Source organism: Pseudophryne corroboree, chromosome 8, assembly GCF_028390025.1.
Source record: "Pseudophryne corroboree isolate aPseCor3 chromosome 8, aPseCor3.hap2, whole genome shotgun sequence".
In the NCBI taxonomy this organism is placed as follows: Eukaryota; Metazoa; Chordata; class Amphibia; order Anura; family Myobatrachidae; genus Pseudophryne; species Pseudophryne corroboree.
The window spans coordinates 203894328-203918947 of NC_086451.1; the positions used below are offsets into that span (position 1 = coordinate 203894328).

Here is a 24620-nt window from a genome sequence, read left to right on the forward strand (position 1 = left end):
GACATTTCCACAACTATTGCAGGTATGTGAGGGGGGAGAACGGGGCGGTCAGCTTCCGCTGCCGCCCCGACGTGTGGGGAAGGCGCTGGTTTTCGGCTGACTGCGCTCGCCGCAGCGGCTCCGGCCGCCAGGTAACGTAGCCGCTACAACTGCTCTGGCCGCCGGGTCTCAGCTCCGGCGCTTCTTACAGCTGCTCCCCGCGCCTGGTCCGCCCGCCGCTTCTCTTACAGACATCTGCTCCCCGCGTCTGGTCCGGCCGCCGCTTCTCCCAATGCTCCGGCCGCCGCTTGTATCGGCTGCGGCCAGGTAGTCATAGCGCTAACACGCGCTCCCAGTCTTCCACGATGCCCGGCCGCACTGCACGCTATAGAGCAGATGCGAGGGGGGGGGGGGGAGAAGGGACAGCAGCAACAGGCTGTTGATAGTTTGCCACAGATTTATATATAATATAATGATGTTTATGCTGGCAGGGAGACTGTTTATAAGATCAGTATGGAATGCACTGTGATTATATGTATAAGCATGGCAGCCATTTTAACCATGCTTCCTGTGTCTTCCTGCTGTGATTCCAGAACGTTCCTGTCCTACATCTCTACTCCACCGGAGGCGCAGGAGTGTTAGTGGGAATTTGGGATCACATTTCATAGTACTGGCCACATGTACTGCACTTGGCCAAATATATATACAGAGACACCTTACTGCTATTTCTCTATCGTCCTAGTGGATGCTGGGGTTCCTGAAAGGACCATGGGGAATAGCGGCTCCGCAGGAGACAGGGCACAAAAAGTAAAGCTTTAGGATCAGGTGGTGTGCACTGGCTCCTCCCCCTATGACCCTCCTCCAAGCCTCAGTTAGATTTTTGTGCCCGGCCGAGAAGGGTGCAATCTAGGTGGCTCTCCTGAGCTGCTTAGAAAAGTTTAGCTTAGGTTTTTTTATTTTACAGTGAGTCCTGCTGGCAACAGGATCACTGCAACGAGGGACTTAGGGGAGAAGAAGTGAACTCACCTGCGTGCAGGATGGATTGGCTTCTTTGGCTACTGGACATTAGCTCCAGAGGGACGATCACAGGTACAGCCTGGATGGTCACCGGAGCCTCGCCGCCGGCCCCCTTGCAGATGCTGAAACGAGAAGAGGTCCAGAATCGGCGGCAGAAGACTCCTCAGTCTTCTTAAGGTAGCGCACAGCACTGCAGCTGTGCGCCATTTTCCTCTCAGCACACTTCACACGGCAGTCACTGAGGGTGCAGGGCGCTGGGAGGGGGGCGCCCTGGGAGGCAAATGAAAACCTTTTTTGGCTAAAAATACCTCACATATAGCCTCCGGAGGCTATATGGAGATATTTAACCCCTGCCAGAATCCGTTAAGAGCGGGAGACGAGGCCGCCGAAAAAGGGGCGGGGCCTATCTCCTCAGCACACAGCGCCATTTTCCCTCACAGAAAGGCTGGAGGGAAGGCTCCCAGGCTCTCCCCTGCACTGCACTACAGAAACAGGGTTAAAACAGAGAGGGGGGGGCACTAATTTGGCGTTAGAAATATATAAAAAAGATGCTATAAGGGAAAACACTTATATAAGGTTGTCCCTATATAATTATAGCGTTTTTGGTGTGTGCTGGCAAACTCTCCCTCTGTCTCTCCAAAGGGCTAGTAGGTCCTGTCCTCTATCAGAGCATTCCCTGTGTGTGTGCTGTGTGTCGGTACGTGTGTGTCGACATGTATGAGGACGATGTTGGTGAGGAGGCGGAGCAATTGCCTGTAATGGTGATGTCACTCTCTAGGGAGTCGACACCGGAATGGATGGCTTATTTAGGGAATTACGTGATAATGTCAACACGCGTCAAGGTCGGTTGACGACATGAGACGGCCGACAAACAATTAGTACCGGTCCAGACGTCTCAAAAACACCGTCAGGGGTTTTAAAACGCCCGTTTACTTTAGTCGGTCGACACAGACAGGGACACTGCATCCAGTGTCGACGGTGAATAAACAAACGTATTCCTTATTAGGGCCACACGTTAAGGGCAATGAAGGAGGTGTTACATATTTCTGATACTACAAGTACAACAAAAGAGGGTATATGTGGGATGTGAAAAAACTACCGTAGTTTTTCCTGAATCAGATAAATTAAATGAAGTGTGTGATGATGCGTGGGTTCCCCCCGATAGAAAATATGGGCGGTATACCCTTTCCCGCCAGAAGTTAGGGCGCGTTGGGAAACACCCCTTAGGGTGGATAAGGCGCTCACACGCTTATCAGAACAAGTGGCGGTACCGTCTATAGATAGGGCCGTCCTCAAGGAGCCAGCTGACAGGAGGCTGGAAAAATATCATAAAAAGTATATACACACATACTGGTGTTATACTGCGACCAGCGATCGCCTCAGCCTGGATGTGCAGAGCTGGGGTGGCTTGGTCGGATTCCCTGACTAAAAATATTGATACCCTTGACAGGGACAGTATTTTATTGACTATAGAGCATTTAAAGGATGTATTTCTATATATGCGAGATGCACAGAGGGATATTTGCACTCTGGCATCAAGAGTAAGTGCGATGTCCATATCTGCCAGAAGATGTTTATGGACACGACAGTGGTCAGGTGATGCAGATTCCAAACGGCACAAAGGTGTATTGCCGTATAAAGGAAGAGGAGTTATTTGGGGTCGGTCCATCGGACCTGGTGGCCACGGCAACTGCTGGAAAATCCACCGTTTTTACCCTAAGTCACATCTCTGCAAAAAAAAAAAAAAAAAAGACACCGTCTTTTCAGCTTCAGTCCTTTCGTCCCTATAAGAGTCATATCTGCCCAGGGATAGAGGAAAGGGAAGAAGACTGCAGCAGGCAGCCCATTCCCAGGAACAGAAGTGTTCCACCGCTTCTGACAAGCTCTCAGCATGACGCTGAGACCGTACAGGACCCCTGGATCCTACAAGTAGTATCCCAGGGGTACAGTTTGGAATGTCGAGACGTTTCCCCTGCGCAGGCTCCTGAAGTCTGCTTTACCAAGGTCTCCCTCCGACAAGGAGGCAGTATGGGAAAAAATTCACGAGCTGTATTCCCAGCAGGTGATAATTAAATTACCCCTCCTACAACAAGAAAAGGGGTATTATTCCACACTATATTGTGGTACTGAAGCCAGAAGGCTAGGTGAGACCTATTCTAAATCTAAAAAAATTTGAACACTTACAAAGGTTCAAATCAAGATGGAGTCACTCAGAGCAGTGATAACGAACCGGGAAGAAGGGGACTATCTGGTGTCCCGAGACATCAGGGATGCTTACCTCCATGTCCCAAATTTGCTCTTATCACTAAGGGTACCTCAGGTTCGTGGTACAGAACTGTCACTATCAGTTTCAGACGCTGCCGTTTGGATTGTCTACGGCACCCCGGGTCTTTACCAAGGTAATGGCCGAAATGATGGTTCTTCTTCGAAGAAAAGGCGTCTTAATTATCCCTTACTTGGACGATCTCCTGATAAGGGCAAAGTCCAGGGAACAGTTGGAGGTCGGAGTAGCACTATCTCGGATACTGTTACAACAGCAGGGGTGGATTCTAAATATTCCAAAATCGCAGCTGATCCCGACAACAAGTCTCCTGTGCTTAGGGATGATTCTGGACACAGTCCAGAAAAAGGTGTTTCTCCCGGAAGAGAACGCCAGGGAGTTATCCGAGCTAGTCAGGAACCTCCTAAAATCAGTGCATCATTGCACAAGGGCCATGGTAAAAAAATGGTGACTTCCTTCGAAGCAATTCCAGTCGGCAGATTTCATGCAAGAACTTTTCAGTGGGATCTGCTGGACAAATGGTCCGGATCGCATCTTCAGATGCATCAGCGGATAACCCTATATCCAAGGACAAGGGTGTCTCTCCTGTGGTGGTTACAGAGTGCTCATCTTCTAGAGGGCCGCAGATTCGGCATTCAGTTTTGGATGTTGGTGACCACGGAGGCCAGCCCGAGAGGCTGGGGAGCAGTCACACAAGGAAAAAATTTCCAGGGAGTGTGATCAAGTCTGGAGATTTTTCTCCACATAAATATAGCTAAGGGTAAAATTATAATGCTCTAAGCTTAGCAAGACCTCTGCTTCAAGGTCAGCCGGTATTGATCCAGTGGGATAAAACATCACGGCAGTCGCCCACGTAAATAGACAGGGCGGCACAAGAAGCAGGAGGGCAGTGGCAAAAACTGCAAGGACTTTTCGCTGGGCGGAAAATCATGTGATAGCACTGTCAGCAGTGTTTCATTCCGGGAATGGAAACTGGGAAGCAGACTTCCTCAGTAGGCACGACCTCCACCCGGCAGAGTGGAAACTTCATGGGGAAGTTTTCCACATAATTGTAAACCGTTGGGAATTACCAAAGGTGGACATGATGGCGTCCCGTCTGAACAAAAAACGGGACAGGTATTGCGCCAGGTTAAGAGACCCTCAGGCAATAGCTGTGGACGTTCTGGTAACACCGTGGGTGTACCAGTCGGTGTATGTGTTCCATCCTCTGCTTTTCATACCTAAGGTACTGAGAATTATAAGACGTAGAGGAGTAAGAACTATACTCATGGCTCCGGATTGGCCAAGAAGGACTTGGTACCCGGAACTTCAAGAGATGCTCACAGAGGACTTATGGCCTCTGCCGCTAAGAAGGGACTTGTTTCAGCAAGTACCATGTCTGTTCCAAGACTTACCGCAGCTGCGTTTGACGGCATGGCGGTGGAACGCCGGATCCTAAGGGAAAAGGCATTCAGGAAGAGGTCATTCCTACCCTGGTCAAAGCCAGTAAGGAGGTGACCGCACAACATTATCACCACATGTGGCGAAAATATGTTGCGTGGTGTGAGGCCAGGAAGGCCCCACGAAGAAATTTCAACTCGGTCGATTCCTGCATTTCTTGCAAACAGGAGTGTCTATGGGCCTCAAATTGGGGTCCATTAAGGTTCAAATTTCGGCCCTGTCGATTTTTCTTCCAGAAAGAATTGGCTTCAGTTCCTGAAGTCCAGAAGTTTGTCAAGGGAGTATTGCATATACAACCCCCTTTTGTGCCTCCAGTGGCACTGTGGGATCTCAACGTAGTTCTGGGATTCCTCAAAACACATTGGTTTAAAACCAGTCAAATCTGTGGATTTGAAGCATCTCACATGAAAAGTGAACATGCTCTTGGACCTGGCCTGGACCAGGCGAGTGTCAAATTGGTGGTTTTTTTCTCAAAAAAGCCCATATCTGTTTGTCCATTCGGACAGGGCAGAGCTGCGGACTCGTCCCCAGTTCTCTCCCTAAGGTGGTGTCAGTGTTTCACCTGAACCAGCTTATTGGGGTGTCTTGCGCCTACTAGGGACTTGGAGGACTCCAAGTTGCTAGATGTGGTCAGGGCCCTGAAAATATAGGTTCCAGGACGGCTGGAGTCAGGAAAACTGACTTGCTGTTATCCTGTATGCACCCAACAAACTGGGTGCTCTTGCTTCTAAGCAGACTATTGCTAGTTGGATGTGTAATACAATTCAGCTTGCACATTCTGTGGCAGGCCTGCCACAGCCAAAATATGTAAATGCCCATTCCACAAGGAAGGTGGGCTCATCTTGGGCGGCTGCCCGAGGGGTCTCGGCTTTACAACTTTGCCGAGCGGCTACTTAGTCAGGGGCAAACACGTTTGTAAAATCCTACAAATTTGATACCCTGGCTAAGGAGGACCTGGAGTTCTCTCATTCGGTGCTGCAGAGTCATCCGCACTCTCCCGCCCATTTGGGAGCTTTGGTATAATCCCCATGGTCCTTTCAGGAACCCCAGCATCCACTAGGACGATAGAGAAAATAAGAATTTACTTACCGATAATTCTATTTCTCGGAGTCCGTAGTGGATGCTGGGCGCCCATCCCAAGTGCGGATTATCTGCATTACTTGTACATAGTTACAAAAATCGGGTTATTATTGTTGTGAGCCATCCTTTCAGAGGCTCCGCTGTTATCATACTGTTAACTGGGTTCAGATCACAGGTTGTACAGTGTGATTGGTGTGGCTGGTATGAGTCTTACCCGGGATTCATAAATCCTTCCTTATTGTGTACGCTCGTCCGGGCACAGTACCTAACTGAGGCTTGGAGGAGGGTCATAGGGGGAGGAGCCAGTGCACACCACCTGATCCTAAAGCTTTACTTTTTGTGCCCTGTCTCCTGCGGAGCCGCTATTCCCCATGGTCCTTTCAGGAACCGCAGCATCCACTACGGACTCCGAGAAATAGAATTATCGGTAAGTAAATTCTTATTTTTACGGAGTCGTGCAAGTGTCTGTTTTTTGTGTATTGTATTGTCTGTCGCCATAATGAGAGGCACCAGCAAAAACTAAAAAGCATAATTGCAAAGTCTGTAACAGTGTGTTACCGGATGGATCTACCACATGTACAGTATGTTTTGTGGATTCGGTTCAGAATACCATTTCTGCTCCAGTTTTACAACCAATGTCCTCACCGGACCCTCCGTGGGGTATGTTAGTAAATGTACTAGATAGGTTACAATCAGAATTGACCGCCGCTCGTCAGGAGCGGGAAACGGCAAGATCTGAGTCTAGGGTGAGACCGCCAGAATTACCGGAGGCGTCTCAGCCTTGCGTAAGGTCCAAATCCATTTTGGGTAAACGGGATAAATTTCATAAGACACAAGAGATGATCTCATCAGAGCGGGTACGTCAGTCTCTGAAGTTTCCTGAAACTGAGGAGCCTCTCACAAATGATCAGGTCGTATTTACGAAACGACGAAAAACGCCAATAAGTTTTCCTGTGTCGGAATCTCTTAATCAGATGTTAGTAGAAACACGACAGAATCCAGATAAACGGTTTTCTATACCTCGCAGATTTAAGTCTAGTTACCCGTTTCCAGACTCTGTAACGTGTACATGGGAGAATCCACCAATAGTTGATTCTTCAGTGTCCAAGCTTACCAAGAAATTAACCATACCAGTGCCAGCAGCTACTACGCTTAAAGACCCTTCAGATCGCAAGATAGAAACTATGCTAAAATCCATGTATGTAGCAGCAGGGGTAATGCTGAGACCTGGATTGGTTGGCATTTGGGTCACTAAGGCGCTCATAATATGGCTTACAGAACTCAAGTCTGCTTTACATGACGAAAACCTAATACTTCTTGTAAATCAAATGAGTGAAGCTGTAGAGTATCTCTGTACAGCGTCTACTGACGTCTGTCAGCTCACTTCTCGTATTTCATCGTCGCTAGTTACGGCACGAAGAGCACTCTGGCTGCGTGCTTATCATGCGGAGGCAGAGGTCAAACGTGGTATAGAGGCGTTGCCTTACGATGGAAAGAAGCTGTTTGGTCCTGAATTGGACGCATGTATTGCTGAGGCTACGGGAGGTAAGTCTGTTTTCTTACCATTGCCTCCACCGGTATCAAGAAGAAGGTATGCTGGACCTTCGTTCAAATCTTTTAGACCTCAGCCCTTTCGAGGACGTGGCAGAGGAGCAGCCACGCCTGCTAGACGTGGTCGAGGACGTGGTTTCCAACAAACCAACACAACTCGCCAGGACGCTAAGGTTACTGACAAGCCAGTGGCATGACGGGCTACCAGCCCATCTCGGTTCTCCGATTGTGGGAGCACGCCTTCAGACGTTCCATTTGGCGTGGTTCCACACATCCGCGGATGGGTGGATCCGCAATTTAGTGTTAAAAGGTTACAAAATAGAGTTCGACTGTCTTCCGCCTCTGCAGTTTTTCAAGACAGGATTGCCTCTGTCGGACGACAAGAGGACTGTTCTGCAAATTGCCATTCAATCCCTACTGGATTCGGCAGTTTTGATTCCGGTCCCTGTACACCAACAGGGTCAGGGTTATTATTCAAGTCTGTTTGTGGTACCAAAGCCGGATGGCTCAGTCAGACCAATATTGAACTTAAAAGGTCTCAATCAGTACGTAACTTACTACAGATTCAAAATGGAGTCTCTGCGGTCGGTGATTGCGGGGTTAGAGCCAAAGGAATTTATGATGGCGCTAGATCTCAAGGATGCGTACTTACACATTCCAATTTGGCAGCCTCATCAGAAATTGTTACGGTTTGCAATACGCCAGAACCATTACCAGTTTCAGGCTCTACCGTTTGGCCTGTCATCAGCGCCTCGGGTATTCACCAAAGTGATGTCTGTGATGATAGCTCATCTCAGATCCCTGGGAGTGACAATAGTTCCGTATTTAGACGATCTGCTCATCAAAGCTCCGTCTCAACAGATACTTCTCCAACATGCGCTGCTAACATACGATGTACTGGTTCACCACGGTTGGATTGTCAACTTCAAGAAATCACATCTAATTCCGTCTCAACGCCTTCAGTTCCTAGGTATGATTCTCGATACGGTCAATCAAAGAATTTACCTACCACAGCAGAAAGTACAAATTCTACGCCATCTAGTACAATTAGTGCTCAAGCCACGCAAAGTGTCGGTACACTTGTGCATTCGCCTCTTAGGCACAATGGTGGCAGCTTTCGAAGCGCTTCAGTTCGGAAGATTTCACTCTCGTCCATTTCAACTGAATGTGCTCGCCCAGTGGTCGGGCTCGCATCTGCAGATTCACCACAGGGTGAGGTTGTCGCCAAGGGCAAGAGTATCTCTGCTCTGGTGGCTCAGGGAACACAATTTAACCGCAGGAAGACTGTTCGGAGGCTGGAATTGGATAATTCTAACTACGGACGCCAGTCTCAGAGGTTGGGGAGCGGTAATTCAAAATTGTCAGCTCCAGGGTCTCTGGGCGGATCACAAAAAATTGCTGTCTATAAATGTCCTGGAACTCCGCGCAATTTACAATGCGCTACGACAAGCAGTGCACATGCTTCGCTCTCAGCCTGTCCAGGTGCAGTCAGACAATGCGACGGCGGTCGCATACCTCAACAAACAAGGAGGAACGAGAAGCCGCATGGCAATGCGGGAAGTAGCTCGAATCCTCAATTGGGCGGAATGCCACCAGGTGATATTGTCGGCCGTGTTCATTCCGGGAGTGGACAACTGGGAAGCGGATTATCTCAGTCGTCGGGATTTTCATCCAGGCGAATGGGCATTAAATCCAGAAGTGTTTCACATGTTGGTTCAGCGATGGGGTTATCCTCAGGTGGACCTGATGCCGTCTCGACACAATCACCAAACGTTCCAGTATGTGTCCAGAACAAGAGATCCAAAGGCAGTGGCGGTGGACGCTCTCACTGTCGCGTGGCCGTACAGTCTTGTGTATCTGTTTCCACCGTTTCCGTTGCTCCCTCTGGTGCTAAAACGGATCAAAAGAGAGTCGGTCACAGTCATACTAGTGGCGCCTCATTGGCCTCGGAGAGCTTGGTTCTCGGATCTCCGAGGACTACTCGCAGACGATCCTTGGCCGCTCCCACTACGTCCAGACCTGTTACAACAGGGTCCGTTCCTTTACCCCGATTTAGCGCGGCTGCGTTTGACGGGGTGGCTGTTGAGACCGCCCTCTTAAGAAGAGAGGGCATTCCAGATTCGGTTATACCAACCATGTTACGAGCTAGGAAGCCGGTTACGGCAGCTCATTATTACAGAATATGGCGTGCCTATATAGGTTGGTGTGAAGCTCGGAAGTTTCCGACATCATCTTTCAAGTTATGCCGCCTTTTGTTGTTTCTACAAACAGGGTTAGATGGAGGCCTGCGTTTATCTACACTAAAGGTGCAGGTATCTGCTTTGTCAATTTACTTTCAAAGACGATTGGCTCTATTGCCGTCTATACGCACTTTTCTCCAAGGTGTCCTCAGAGTACAGCCTCCATTCATTCCACCTACAGCGCATGGGACTTGAATCTGGTTTTAGAGTTCTTACAGTCATCATGTTTTGAACCCTTACAGCAAGTGGATATAAAATTTCTCACTTGGAAAACAATTTTTCTTCTAGCCTTAGCTTCGGCAAGGCGTGTTTCGGATTTGGGTGCCTTGTCATACAAGTCACCGTATTTGGTGTTTCATGATGACAGAGCGGAACTTCGGACGAATCCCGCTTTCTTACCAAAGGTAGTGTCATCTTTTCACATCAATCAACCAATAGTAGTTCCTGTGTTGACAGCACATTTTGGAACTCTGGATGTGGTACGCGCATTACGCGTTTATGTATCCCAAACGTCTTCAGTTCGTAAGACGGATACGTTGTTTGTTCTCTATGATGCTGCCAAGATGGGTTGACCAGCGTCTAAACAAACCTTATCCAGATGGATAAAACTGACCATACGTCAGGCTTACCTTCATGCTAGGTTACAACCGCCTACGTCAGTAACCGCTCATTCCACACGTTCTGTGGGAACTTCATGGGCAGCTGGTCGGGGAGCTTCTACGACGCAGCTTTGCCGTGCGGCTACATGGTCTTCAGTGCACACGTTTGTGCACTTTTACAAGTTTGATACGTTTGCGGCATCAGCATCTAGCTTTGGCCGCCTAGTGTTACAAGTGCCAAACAGCTCTCCCGCCCACGGGGGAAGCTTTGGTACGTCCCAAGAGTACTCCAGTGACCCCTAGTGGATGATAAAGAAAATAGGATTTTGGTACTTACCAGGTAAATCCTTTTCTTTGAATCCATAGGGGGCACTGGACGCCCACCCAGAGCAGTTTTACCTAGTTGTGGTGAGTTCTGAGGATCTTATGGTAACACACTTTCACCGACTGGTTCAAATTACAAGTGCTGGTTAGGGTGTCAACTGTTTAGTTGTCAGTAACGTTATGTGTCAACTTCGTTATTGTCCGTTATGTTATATGTAATACTCCAAACCTCTCTATAGTTCCTGTTCGGCTCAGTAAAAAACACTGAGAGGTACTCGGGGATATGGAGGGGTGGAGTGTTCTAAATTTAAATATTCAGTGCTGTTCCTACGGAAGCCCGTCCATATCCCAAGAGTACTCCAGTGCCCCCTATGGATTCAAAGAAAAGGATTTACCTGGTAAGTACCAAAATCCTATTATTTATTGTAAACGTTGATTTACATACAGTACTAAAAGCTATACTTTAAACACACTTAATACACTTTAATATTGAGCCGCTGCTGCCGCTGTAATTAACCTTTCACCCTTATTTGTTCACAAACCTTACGTACACAAGATCGTACAGTGTACGCACTCTGCGTACGTACGCCAAAAGGGCGTAGTGACTACACAGTTTGCGTACACAGGCTTATACGCTGTTAGTACAATGCAGCAGCCCGAGTGGCTGTAAATGCACTTTAAACCTTAGCAAGGAAATGGGACACAACACCAATTGTAATTCAAAACTATGTTGGGGTCTAACCTACCAACGGTTCTTTACTTGCAGGGGGTTACAATATATACAATACAATAGAATAATGGCTACAGTCAATGGTACATACGTTTTTAGTTTCGCCTGCGAATCCCAGTCTGGTCCTCAGTCATCAAGGTAGATGACCTTCATGTTCTGTGATAGTGACCTGGCATGCAGTTGGCTTTTTCTACAGTAGATCAAAACATAATACAATAGACACTGTGTGCTCTTCTTCCATTGTTTCGGGGGTGGGACATATCCTGTGCACCGGGGATCATTGGTCAGCTCAAGAGGTGGGCGATGGCTAAGACTTGAGATGTGATTTCTGTTGTTTGCATCTGAGTTCCCGCCCCATGACCAGTTAAACCCATCACATTAATCATACATAAATCTGGTATTATTAATAACTGAATGTTCTAATATATGATAATATTCTTCTTCCCACCAGATTAATGTTTACGTGACCCTGAACAATATGATCCCACACATGATATAATTATCTATTTCCATCCTCAAGATATACATCTCTCTCTCTCTCTCTCTCTCTCTCTCTCTCTCTCTCTCTCTCTCTCTCTCTCTCTCTCTCTCTCTCTCTCTCTCTATATATATATATATATATATATATATATATATATATATATATATATATATATATATAATATATATATATATATAAGCAGGTAAAGAAGGCGGCACTCAAACAGGCGTAGTTTATTGGAATAAATTGACCAAAGTTTTACTGCTTTCTACGCCTGTTTGAGTGCCGCCTTCTTTACCTGCTTATATTCAGAGGTCTTCGCCTCCAGGAGGGCACCGCAGCACCTATTATTCCATGAGTGAGTGCCGAGTACACAGTATTCTATATATATATATATATATATATATATATATATATATATATTTCTCCAAGAGTTTAGACTATGAATGTTATTACCTCAGATATCTAAATGTCTGGTTTGTAATTTTGTTAGCTATTGCTAATTGAGTTTCTCTTCAGCCAACCTAGGTTCCTGGATATTGTCTTTCTTGTTTGTCCTCAGATAAGACAATGACAATCCAGTATTTATTGTCTTCGACAGATACTGGGCTGTTCTAGAATAATAGGGGTAATCAAAGGTATTTGCCTTCTTCATAGGATTTCAAAGCTTTGTGTAAATAAGGCCATTGTATTTGAGTCTCTGGGAGTATAATTTATGTGTGACCCATCTTCATGCTATTAGAAGAGAAGCAGACAGTGGGTGATTTATGCAATATATGGATTAGATATATGATATGTCTCTGTGGCTTTTCCATGCGAGTACAAATTCCACAGTAATTACTCATACCATGCCCTAATACGCAGGACCGCGGGAGCGACCATATGCAAATTGCGAATATGTGTACGCACGGCCGAATAAGTACGCGCACAGAGGCCATCTATGTGGTGTTTGTACGTGATGTGTGTACTGTAATATTTTCCGACTTCGACAGTATGTGTGTGTATGTGTGTGTGTGTATATATATATATATATATATATATATATATATATGTGTGTGTGTATGTATATTATTTCTCTAACGTCCTAGTGGATGCTGGGGACTCTGTAAGGACCATGGGGAATAGACGGGCTCCGCAGGAGACAGGGCACTTTAAGAAAGAATTTGGATACTGGTGAGCTCTGGCTCCTCTCTCTATGTCCCTCCTCCAGACCTCAGTTTGAATCTGTGCCCGGACGAGCTGGGTGCTGTTTAGTGAGCTCTCCTGAGCTTGCTATAAGAAAGTATTTTGTTAGGTTTTTTTTATTTTCAGAGAGTTCTGCTGGCAACAGACTCTCTGCAGCGTGGGACTGAGGGGAGAGAAGCAGCCCTACTCACTGAAGATAGGTCCTGCTTCTTAGGCTACTGGACACCATTAGCTCCAGAGGGATCGTACACAGGATCTCACCCTTTGTCGTCCGATCCTGGAGCCGCGCCGCCGTCCCCCTCGCAGAGACGGAAGACAGAAGCCGGGTGAAAGAAGCAAGAAGACTTCAAAATCGGCGGCAGAAGACTCCAGTCTACAAACTGAGGTAGCGCACAGCACTGCAGCTGTGCGCCATTGCTCCCACACTAAACCCACATACTCCGGTCACTGTAGGGTGCAGGGCGCAGGGGGGGGCGCCCTGGGCAGCAATTAGGACCTCTTGGCAAAAGTTGGGCATATATACAGTTGGACACTATAAATGCATGAGCCCCCGCCATCATTTTACACAGAAACACGGGACAGAAGCCCGCCGCTGAGGGGGCGGGGCTTCTTCCTCAGCACTCACCAGCGCCATTTTCTCTCCACAGCTCCGCTGAGAGGAAGCTCCCCAGGCTCTCCCCTGCAGATTCACGGTAGAAGAGGGTAAAAAGAGAGGGGGGGCACATAAATTAGGCGCAAAAACATTATATACAGCAGCTACTGGGTTAACACTAAGTTACTGTGTGATTCCTGGGACATATAGCGCTGGGGTGTGTGCTGGCATACTCTCTCTCTGTCTCTCCAAAAGGCCTTGTGGGGGAACTGTCTTCAAAAAGAGCATCCCCTGTGTGTGTGTGTGTGTGTGTGTGTGTGTGTGTGTGTGTGTGTGTGTGTGGTGTGTCGGTACGCTTGTGTCGACATGTTTGACGAGGAAGGCTATGTGGAAGCAGAGCGGGAGCAAATGAATGTGGGGTCGGCGCCGACACCCGATTGGATGGATATGTGGAAGGTTTTAAATGATAATGTTAATTTCTTGCATAAAAGGTTGGATAAATCTGAAACCTTAGGACAGTCAGGGTCTCAGCCCGTGCCTGATCCTATGTCGCAGAGGCCGTCAGGGTCTCAGAAGCGCCCACTATCCCAAATTGTTGACACCGATGTCGACACGGATTCTGACTTCAGTGTCGATTGCGATGATGCAAAGTTACAGCCTAAATTGGCTAAAGCCATCCGTTATATGATTATAGCAATGAAGGATGTGTTGCACATCACAGAGGAAACCCCAGTCCCTGACAAGAGGGTTCATATGTATGGGGAAAAAAGGCAGGTGGTGACCTTTCCCCCTTCACATGAGCTAAATGAGTTATGTGAAAAGGCTTGGGAATCTCCAGATAAAGAACTTCAGATTTCCAAACGGATGCTTATGGCGTATCCTTTCCCGCCAACGGACAGGTTACGCTGGGAATCCTCCCCTAGGGTGGACAAAGCTCTAACACGCTTATCCAAGAGGGTAGCCCTGCCGTCACAGGATACGGCCACCCTAAAAGATGCTGCGGATAGAAAGCAAGAGGGTACCCTGAAGTCCATTTATACACATTCAGGTACCTTACTAAGGCCGGCAATTGTGTCGGCCTGGGTGTGTAGTGCTGTAGCAGCATGGACGGATACCTTATCTGAGGAACTTGATACCTTGGACAAGGATACTATATTAATGACCCTGGGGCATATAAAAGACGCTGTCCTATATATGAGAGATGCTCAAAGAGACATTAGCCTTCTGGGCTCTAGAATAAATGCAATGTCGATTTCTGCCAGAAGGGTCCTGTGGACTCTGCAATGGACAGGCGATGCCGACTCAAAAAGGCACATGGAGGTTTTACCTTACAAGGGTGAGGAGTTGTTTGGGGAGGGTCTCTCGGACCTGGTCTCCACAGCTACTGCTGGAAAGTCAAATTTTTTGCCATATGTTTCCTCACAACCTAAGAAAGCACCGTATTACCAAATGCAGTCCTTTCGATCACAAAAAGGCAAGAAAGTCCGAGGTGCGGCCTTTCTTGCCAGAGGCAGGGGCAGAGGAAAGAAGCTGCACAACACAGCTAGTTCCCAGGAACAGAAGTTCTCCCCGGCTTCCACTAAATCCACCGCATGACCCTGGGGCTCCACAGGCGGAGCTAGGCCCGGTGGGGGCGCGTCTCCGAAATTTCAGCCACAAGTGGGTTCACTCCCAGGTGGATCCCTGGGCAATAGAGATTGTGTCTCAGGTATACAAGCTGGAATTCGAAGAGATGCCCCCTCACCGATACCTCAAATCGGCCCTGCCAGCTTCCCCCTTAGAGAGGGAAATAGTGTTAGCTGCAATTCACAAATTGTATCTTCAGCAGGTGGTGGTCAAGGTTCCCCTCCTTCAACAAGGAAAGGGTTATTATTCGACCATGTTTGTGGTACCGAAACCGGACGGTTCGGTCAGACCCATATTGAATTTAAAATCCCTGAACATATACCTGAAAAGGTTCAAGTTCAAGATGGAATCGCTCAGAGCGGTCATCGCAAGCCTGGAAGGGGGGGATTTTATGGTATCTCTGGACATAAAGGATTCATACCTTCATGTCCCCATTAATCCACCTCATCAGGCGTACCTCAGATTTGTGGTACAGGATTGTCATTACCAATTCCAGACGTTGCCGTTTGGTCTCTCCACGGCACCGAGAATATTTACCAAGGTAATGGCGGAAATTATGGTGCTCCTGCGAAAGCAAGGGGTCACAATTATCCCATACTTGGACAATCTCCTCATAAAGGCGAGGTCCAGAGAGCAGTTGCTGATCAGCGTAGCACGCTCTCGGGAAGTGTTACAACAACACGGCTGGATTCTAAATATTCCAAAGTCGCAGTTGATTCCTACGACTCGTCTGCCCTTCCTGGGCATGATTCTGGACACACAAGTGGTCCGGATCACATCTACAGATGCATCGGCTGATCACCCTATCCCCCAGGGCCAGGGTGTTTCTCCTGTGGTGGCTGCAGAGTGCTCACCTTCTCGAGGGCCGCAGATTCGGCGTTCAGGACTGGGTCCTGGTGATCACGGATGCAAGCCTCCGAGGGTGGGGGGCAGTCACACAGGGAAGACATTTCCAAGGTCTGTGGTCAAGTCAGGAGACTTGCCTTCACATCATTATCCTGGAACTAAGGGCCATATGCAACATCACCGCAGTGGCTCATATAAACCGCCAAGGCGGCACAAGGAGCAGGGTGGCGATGGCGGAAGCCACCAGAATTCTTCGCTGGGCGTAGAATCACGTAAGAGCACTGTCAGCAGTGTTCATTCCGGGAGTGGACAACTGGGAAGCAGACTTCCTCAGCAGGCACGACCTCCACCCGGGAGAGTGGGGTCTTCACGCAGATTGCAATTCGGTGGGAACTGCCACAGGTGGACATGATGGCATCCCACCTCAACAAAAAGCTACAGAGGTATTGCGCTAGGTCAGGAGACCCTCAGGCGATAGCTGTAGACGCCCTGGTGACACCGTGGGTGTTCCAGTCTGTTTATGTATTTCCTCCTCTTCCTCTCATACTCAAGGTGCTGAGAATCATAAGAAAAAGAGGAGTGAGAACAATACTCATTGTTCCGGATTGGCCAAGAAGGACTTGGTATCCAGATCTGCAAGAAATGCTCACAGAGGACCCATGGCCTCTGCCTCTAAGACAGTACTTGTTGCAACAGGGGCCCTGTCTGTTCCAAGACTTACCGCGGCTGCGTTTGACGGCATGGCGGTTGAACGCCGGATCCTAGCAGAAAAAGGCATTCCGGATGAGGTTATTCCTACGCTGATAAAGGCTAGGAAGGACGTGACAGCTAAACATTATCACCGTATATGACGAAAATATGTTTCTTGGTGTGAGGCCAGGAATGCTCCTACAGAGGAATTCCAGCTGGGCCGTTTCCTTCACTTCCTACAGTCAGGAGTGAATTTGGGCCTAAAATTGGGTTCCATTAAGGTCCAGATTTCGGCCCTATCCATTTTCTTTCAAAAAGAGTTGGCTTCTCTACCAGAAGTTCAGACGTTGGTAAAGGGGAGTGCTGCATATTCAGCCTCCTTTTGTGCCTCCAGTGGCACCTTGGAATCTTAACGTGGTGTTAAGTTTCCTGAAATCACACTGGCTTGAACCACTTAAAGCGGTGGAGTTAAAATATCTCACATGGAAAGTGGTCGTGCTATTAGCCTTGGCTTCGGCTAGGCGTGTGTCAGAATTAGCTGCTTTGTCACATAAAAGCCCCTATCTGGTTCTCCATATGGATAGAGCAGAATTGCGGACCCGTCCACAAGTTCTGTCAAAAGTGGTGTCATCTTTTCATATGAACCAACCTATTGTGGTGCCTGTGGCTACTCGTGACTTGGAGGATTCCGAGTTACTGGATGTGGTCAGGGCTTTGAAGGTTTATGTAGCCAGAATGGCTAGAGTCAGGAAAACGGAGTCACTGTTTATCCTGTATGCATCCAACAAGCTGGGTGCTCCTGCTTCAAAGCAAACTATTGCTCGCTGTAACTGTAACACGATTCAGCAGGCTCATTCTGCGGCTGGATTGCCGCTGCCAAAATCAGTTAAGGCCCTTTCCACTAGGAAGGTGGGCTCTTCTTGGGCGGCTGCCGAGGGGTCTCTGCATTACAGCTGTGCCGAGCGGCTACTTGGTCAGGTTCAAACACTTTTGCAAAGTTCTACAAGTTTGATACCCTGGCTGAGGAGGACCTTGTGTTTGCTCATTCGATGCTGCAGAGTCATCCGCACTCTCCCGCCCGTTTGGGAGCTTTGGTATAATCCCCATGGTCCTTACGGAGTCCCCAGCATCCACTAGGACGTTAGAGAAAATAAGAAAATATAAGATTTTACTTACCGGTAAATCGATTTCTCGTAGTCCGTAGTGGATGCTGGGCGCCTGTCCCAAGTGCGGACGACTTCTGCAATACTTGTATATAGTTATTGCTTAAATAAGGGTTATGTTATGGTTGCATCAGGGTTGATCTGATGCTCCGTTGTTCATACTGTTAACTTGGTAAGTTTATCACAAGTTATACGGTGTGATTGGTGTGGCTGGTATGAGTCTTGCCCTGGATTCCAAAATCCTTTCCTTGTACTGTCAGCTCTTCCGGGCACAGTTTCTCTAACTGAGGTCTGGAGGAGGGACATAGAGGGAGGAGCCAGAGCACACCAGTATCCAAATTCTTTCTTAAAGTGCCCTGTCTCCTGCGGAGCCCGCCTATTCCCCATGGTCCTTACGGAGTCCCCAGCATCCACTACGGACTACGAGAAGTAGATTTACCGGTAAGTAAAATCTTATTTTTTTCTCTTACGTCCTAGAGGATGCTGGGGTCCACAACTCCACATTAGTACCATGGGGGTATAGACGGGTCCACCAGGAGCCCTTGGCACTTTAAGGGTTTTAGAGTGTGGGCTGGCTCCTCTCTTCATGCCCCTCCTACCAGACTCAGTTTAGAAAATGTGCCCGGAGGAGCCGGTCACAGCTAGGGGACCTCTCCTGAGCTTTTCTGGAAAAAGTTTTTTCTAGAGTTTGTTTTTTTACAGGAGGTTGTTGGCAACAGCCTGCCTGCAGTGTGGGACTAAGGGGGGAAGCAATGTCCGCCCTGCAGGGTCTGAGCCACTGACTCCACTGACTGGACACTGAGCTCCAGAGGGGTCTGATCGGTTTCCGCCACAGGGGAACCGCTCGCCCCAGCAACATGCCGCCCACCCCTTACAGAGCTGAAAAAAGTGGTGAGTTAGTCACCGAACCCCCTAACAAGCGGGGGGCCGGTGTGAAGATGGCGGCAATGGGGAGGGAGCGCAGTATTAACTGTGCTCCTGGGATGGTACCAGAGGCACATAGTGCGGCGCTGTGAGGGGCGCCATGGGCCAGCGCTTACCCCCCACACTGGTCAGCAAGCCTGTCGGGGTCTGCAGATCTCAGCCAGCAACTTTCCTCAGGCCAGTATAATCATCTGAAGAGCGAGAAGACAACGCCATTAAGGGGGCGGAGCTTCTCCTCAGAGCGGACCCAGCAGCGTTCCAGCGCCATTTTCCTGCCTGCACAGCGCTGGGTGGAAGATCAGCTCCCTCCATAGCTGCTGTACTGATTGTACACGGTAACTGGGGGTTGTAGAAGGGAGGGGAGGCTGCAAAACGACTGTGTCTCCTATTAAGGGGGACAGTCTGCGCTAGTAAGGGATTGCCTTTTACTATAAGCACTGTGTAGTGGGTTTTCTCCATTCTCTGTGTCTCTCTTGCCTTTATTGGGGGTGGGGGGGGGGGAACTGTCTGTCCCACCTATGTGTGTGTAGAGTGTCTGGTGGTCAACTTTAGCTATGTCCAGGGACACTGTGTCATATGCTGCAGAAGATTTATCCTCTCAGGATGGTCCCATTCCATGTTATCAGGTTAGCACTGGTTTAGCACAGATACCAGCAAGGGAACCAGAGTGGTTTTCCTCTATCAAGTCTTGGATGTCTCAGATTTCTAACAGGGTTGCTAGTAATGAATCTGCAACCCAGATATTAATTACAGAGCTCTATGGCTGTATGGCCCATGTCTGGTACCTCAGGACACCCCGCTATCTACCCCCACAAACGTGCGCTTATGCATGTCACACAAGACGACACAGATACCGATTCTGACACTACAGACGGTGATGAGGACGTACTACGGGGGTCCGCATCTCTTGCAAGGGTGGTGCAATTGTTGATAGTCTATCAGGGATGTGTTAAATGTTAATGATACCACACCTGAGCAGGTTGAGGAGGCTTTTTTCACTGAAAATAAAAAAGCCTTGCTAACCTTCCCTGCGTCTAAGGAATTGAATGCTATATTTGAGAAGGCATGGGTAAACCCTGAAAAGAAGTTTCAGATCCCTAAAAGGGTTCTGGTGGCTTTTCCTATCCCTGAGGAGTATAGGAAAAAGTGGGAAAACCCTCCGATTGTTGACGCATCTGTGTCCAGACTCTCAAAAAAGGTGGTTTTACCTGTTCCGGGATCTGCCGCCTTAAAGGAGCCGGTAGATTGTGTAGATTGATAACACACTTAAGTCAATGTATACTGCTTCTGGGGCCATATTACGTCCCACTATTGCTAGTGCATGGATTGCAAAGGCAATAGTGAAGTGGTCGGCTACCTTGCTTGAGGATTTGGATACGATTTTATTTTTATTATTTATTAGCAGTTTCTTATATAGCGCAGCATATTCTGTTGCGCTTTAGAATTAGAACATAGAAACATAGAAACATAGAATTTGTCGGCAGATAAGAACCACTTGGCCCATCTAGTCTGCCCCTTTTTTTTTTTTTTATATATTATTTTTTTTTATCACTAACCTTATTTGATCCTTATTTCTTTGTAAGGATATCCTTATGTCTATCCCATGCATGTTTAAATTGCTCTACTGTCTTAGCCTCTACCACCTCTGATGGGAGGCTATTCCACTTGTCCACTACCCTTTCTGTGAAATAATTTTTCCGCAAATTTCCCCTGAACCTCCCCCCCTCCAGTCTCAGTGCATGTCCTCGTGTCCTATTGCTTCTCTTCATTTGGAGAATGTTTCCCTCCTGGACTTTGTTAAAACCCTTCATATATTTGAAAGTTTCTATCATGTCGCCCCTTTCTCTTCTCTGCTCCAAACTATACATATTGAGATTTCTTAGTCTTTCTGGGTATGTTTTGTGATGTAGGCCATGCACCATTTTAGTTGCCCTCCTTTGTACAGTTTCTAATGTATTAATATCCTTTTGAAGATATGGCCTCCAGAACTGAATACAGTATTCTAGATGAGGCCGTACCATAACTGGGCAAAGACAGACAGACATAGAGGTAGGAAGGCCCTGCTCGCAAGCTTACAATCTATAGGGAAATAGGCATTGATACACAAGAATAGATGCTACCTGTTACATAATGGTCTCCCAGATTGCTAGGTTCTATGGGTTGTATATGATCACCCAGCAATGTTGGAAGACAAAATGTGAGGTTATGTGGACTGTACAGAGAGGATGTAACTGGATAGGGAAGCATTGAAGGTTATGTGGGTGGGTCTGGAATTTGGTAGGCTTGTCTGAAGAGATGAGTTTTCAGGGAACGTTTAAAGGTTTGGAGACCAGAGGAGAGTCTTATTGTGCGTGGGAGGGCATTCCACAGAGTGTGTGAAGCCCGGGTAAAGTCCTGCAATTTTGAGTGGGAATAGGTAATACATGTGGATGAGAGACGCAGATCTTGTGCAGAGCAGAGAGGTCTGGTAGGGAGATATTTTGAGATTAGTGCGGAGATGTATGATGGTGCAGTTTGGTTAATAGCCTTGTATGTAAGTAAAAGTATTTTATATTTGACACGGTAGAATACTGGTAACCAATGGAGGGACTGACAGAGCGGATCAGCAGACGAAGAACGTCTGGCGAGGAAGATTAGCCTCACAGCTGCATTTAAAATGGATTGTAGTGGTGAGAGCCTATGTTTGGGAAGACCAGTAAGGAGACTATTACAGTAATCAATGCGGGAGATGATGAGTGCATGGATTAGAGTTTTTGCAGTGTCTTGTGTAAAATAAGGGCGTATTTTGGATATGTTTTTAAGGTGCATGTAACATGATTTAGAGACAGATTGAGTGTGTGGAACAAAGGACAGTTCAGAGTCAAGGGTGACACCTAGGCAGCGAGCTTGTGGGGTAGGGTGGATAGCTGCATTGTCAACAGTTATGGAGATATCAGGTTGGTAACTACTCTTGGCTGGTGGGAAAATAATTAATTCTGTTTTGGAAATGTTGAGTTTGAGATGGCGAGATGACATCCAAGATGAAATGGCAGACAGGCATTCAGTGACACGAGCCAATACAGATGGTGATAAATCTATGGAGGATAGGTAGATTTGAGTATCATCAGCATACAAATGATACTGAAATCCGAAGGAGCTGATTAGTTTACCAAGAGAGGAGGTATAGATTGAGAAAAGCAGAGGACCGAAGACTGAGCCTTGCGGTACTCCAACTGATAGAGGTAGAGAAGAGGAGGTAGATTCAGAGAAGTGAACACTGAAAAAGCGATTAGATAGGTAGGATGAGAACCAAGTAAGGGCTGTGTCCTGAAGACCTAGGGCAGGCCTGGCCAACCTGTGGCTCTCCAGATGTAGTGAAACTACACATCCCAGCATGCCCTGCCACAGTTTTAGCATTCCCCAATAGCAAAACTGTGGCAAGGCATGATGGGACTTGTAGTTTTACAACAGCTGGAGAGCCACAGGTTGGCCAGGCCTGACCTAGGGATTGTAGTTTTTGTATGAGAAGAGAGTGGTCAACAGTGTCAAAAGCAGAATAATGCAAACATTTTTTGTATCAACAGTTTTTTTTTATAATTTTTAGTAATAATCTGTCCACCCTCAGAGGAGATGGTAAGATCCAAATAGTCAACTGTATCTCTACTATAAGAATGTGTGAATTTCAAATTATAATCATTATTATTAAGGTGAGTTACAAAACTAAGTGCAGAATTCTCATCCCCATCCCAAACAAAAAATAAATCATCGATGTAACGGCAATAGAATACTAGGTTCGTGCCATAGTGGCCACCCCAAATATATTGATCTTCAAACATGCCCATATAAATGTTGGCAAATCTGGGCGCAAACCAAGATTTGTCCGTCCCTAATATTTGAAGAAAATAATCACCTTCAAATAAAAAATAATTATGTTTTAAAATAAATGTGATAGAAGAAAGTAAAAATGCCTTGAGGTTTCTCGGAAATCCTACATCTTTACTGAGACACTGATCCACAGATCTTACTCCCTTTTCATGGGGTATATGTGTATATAAAGCTTGGACAGCCAATGATATAAAAGCATAATTTGATTTCCATTCTAAGTTGTTAATAGAATTCAATAGTCCAGTTGTGTCTCGGATGTAGGACCTCAGAGAAACCACAAAGCTCTGTAAATAATAATCTATATACTGTGATAAATTAGAAGTGATGGAGCCTATACTTGAAATAATGGGACGACCAGGGGGTGTGGTGAGGGATTTGGGAATTTTGGGAATGTGATAAAAAATATGGGTAACAGGGTGCTCAATAAATATAAAAAGTATACTCATCTTTAAAAATTACTCATACCCCCCGCCCCCCCGCCCCACCCAAGGGCATCATCCAGCAACACTTTGAGTTGTGTTTGAAAATTAGACATAGGATCATTTTCAATTCTTTTATAGAAACCAACATTATGTAATTGACTATAAGTCTCGGATATATAATAATCTCGCTCTAATAAAACAACCCACCCCTTTATCAGCACTTCTAATCGCTAATGACTGGTCACTTTCCAATACTTTTAGTGCCAGCCTTTCCTTCCTGCTTAAACTGGAGGATCTACATTTTTTTGCACAGATCTTCTGGCAATCATCCATAGTTTTCTTGTAAAAATACATTATTGTGTTAGATTTATGATTTACCGGATTAAAAGAGGATTTTTTCTTAAAAGGGGTACCTTTTTTCATATCAATCGGACTACCTCCTATATCAAACATTTTGACAGGTATATTGGTAGTTTCAACATGATTTTCCTCCCACAAACTCTCTAACTGTAATAAACACTCCGTATCCATTTTATCTAAAATTATAGGTGAGATTTGGTCATCTTTCAGTTTTTTGGAGGCAAAATACCTCTTACGACATAAATCACGAGTAAAATGATTTAATTTGACAACAGGTCAAATAAATTGGGACCCTGAGTAGGAGCAAAATTGAGGCCCTTTTTTAGGAGAATAATCTGTTCATCCGATAATTTCCTGTTTGTCAAATTAAATATGCCTCGCTGATCTATTGTAGTCTGGCCTTACTTGTGTATCCTCCTTCCACCTCTTCTTCCTCTTGATCTTTGTCTTTTTGGTATCTCCCTGGTTAGAGGTGCAAACCTGTTATATGTTGTGAATGGCCCCTGCCTTGGATTTCCCCCTAAAAAATGATGATCATTCATAGAGTCCTGAAAATCAGAACTAGAATTGCGGGGTTTCTTTCCACTATAAGCTCTGGTGAATACTGGAGTATCACTCCTAGTTGTATCTTTCACCATAGGACCTCCTCTAGAGGCAGGTGACCTGTAGTATTGTCTTTTATAAACGGACTGCTTCCCATTCCTTTCGAATTCTGACTGGGTTCCAAAGGTCCCCTGTCGACCTCTGGAATTGTACATGGAAGGTGGATGTTTTCTATATGTACGTACTTTCCCGTCTTTGTAATCGTTATCATCTCTCAACAATTTCTTATTCTTTGTTTCTCTAACGTCCTAGAGGATGCTGGGGACTCCGTAAGGACCATGGGGAATAGACGGGCTCCGCAGGAGATAGGGCACTTTAAGAAAGACTTTGGATTCTGGGTGTGCACTGGCTCCTCCCTCTATGCCCCTCCTCCAGACCTCAGTTTTACACTGTGCTCAGAGGAGAATGGGTGCACTGCAGGGAGCTCTCCTGAGCTTCCTGCTTAGAAAGCATTTTTGTTAGGATTTTTTCTCTTTTTACAGGGAGCACTGCTGGCAACAGGCTCCCTGCATCGAGGGACTGGGGAGAGAGGAGAAGACCTACTTAAATGATAGGCTCTGCTTCCTCGGCTACTGGACACCATTAGCTCCAGAGGGGGTGAACACAGGTTAGTCCTGGGCTTT

The 24620-nt window shown here is 46.9% G+C and overlaps 1 protein-coding gene across 3 annotated transcripts in view; it reads left to right on the top strand.

Annotated features, from left to right (window-relative positions):
- MSN (moesin) overlaps positions 1 to 24620 on the top strand; it is a 477122-nt gene that overhangs the window by 275277 nt on the left and 177225 nt on the right. The gene's annotated exons all lie outside the window — the stretch shown is intronic.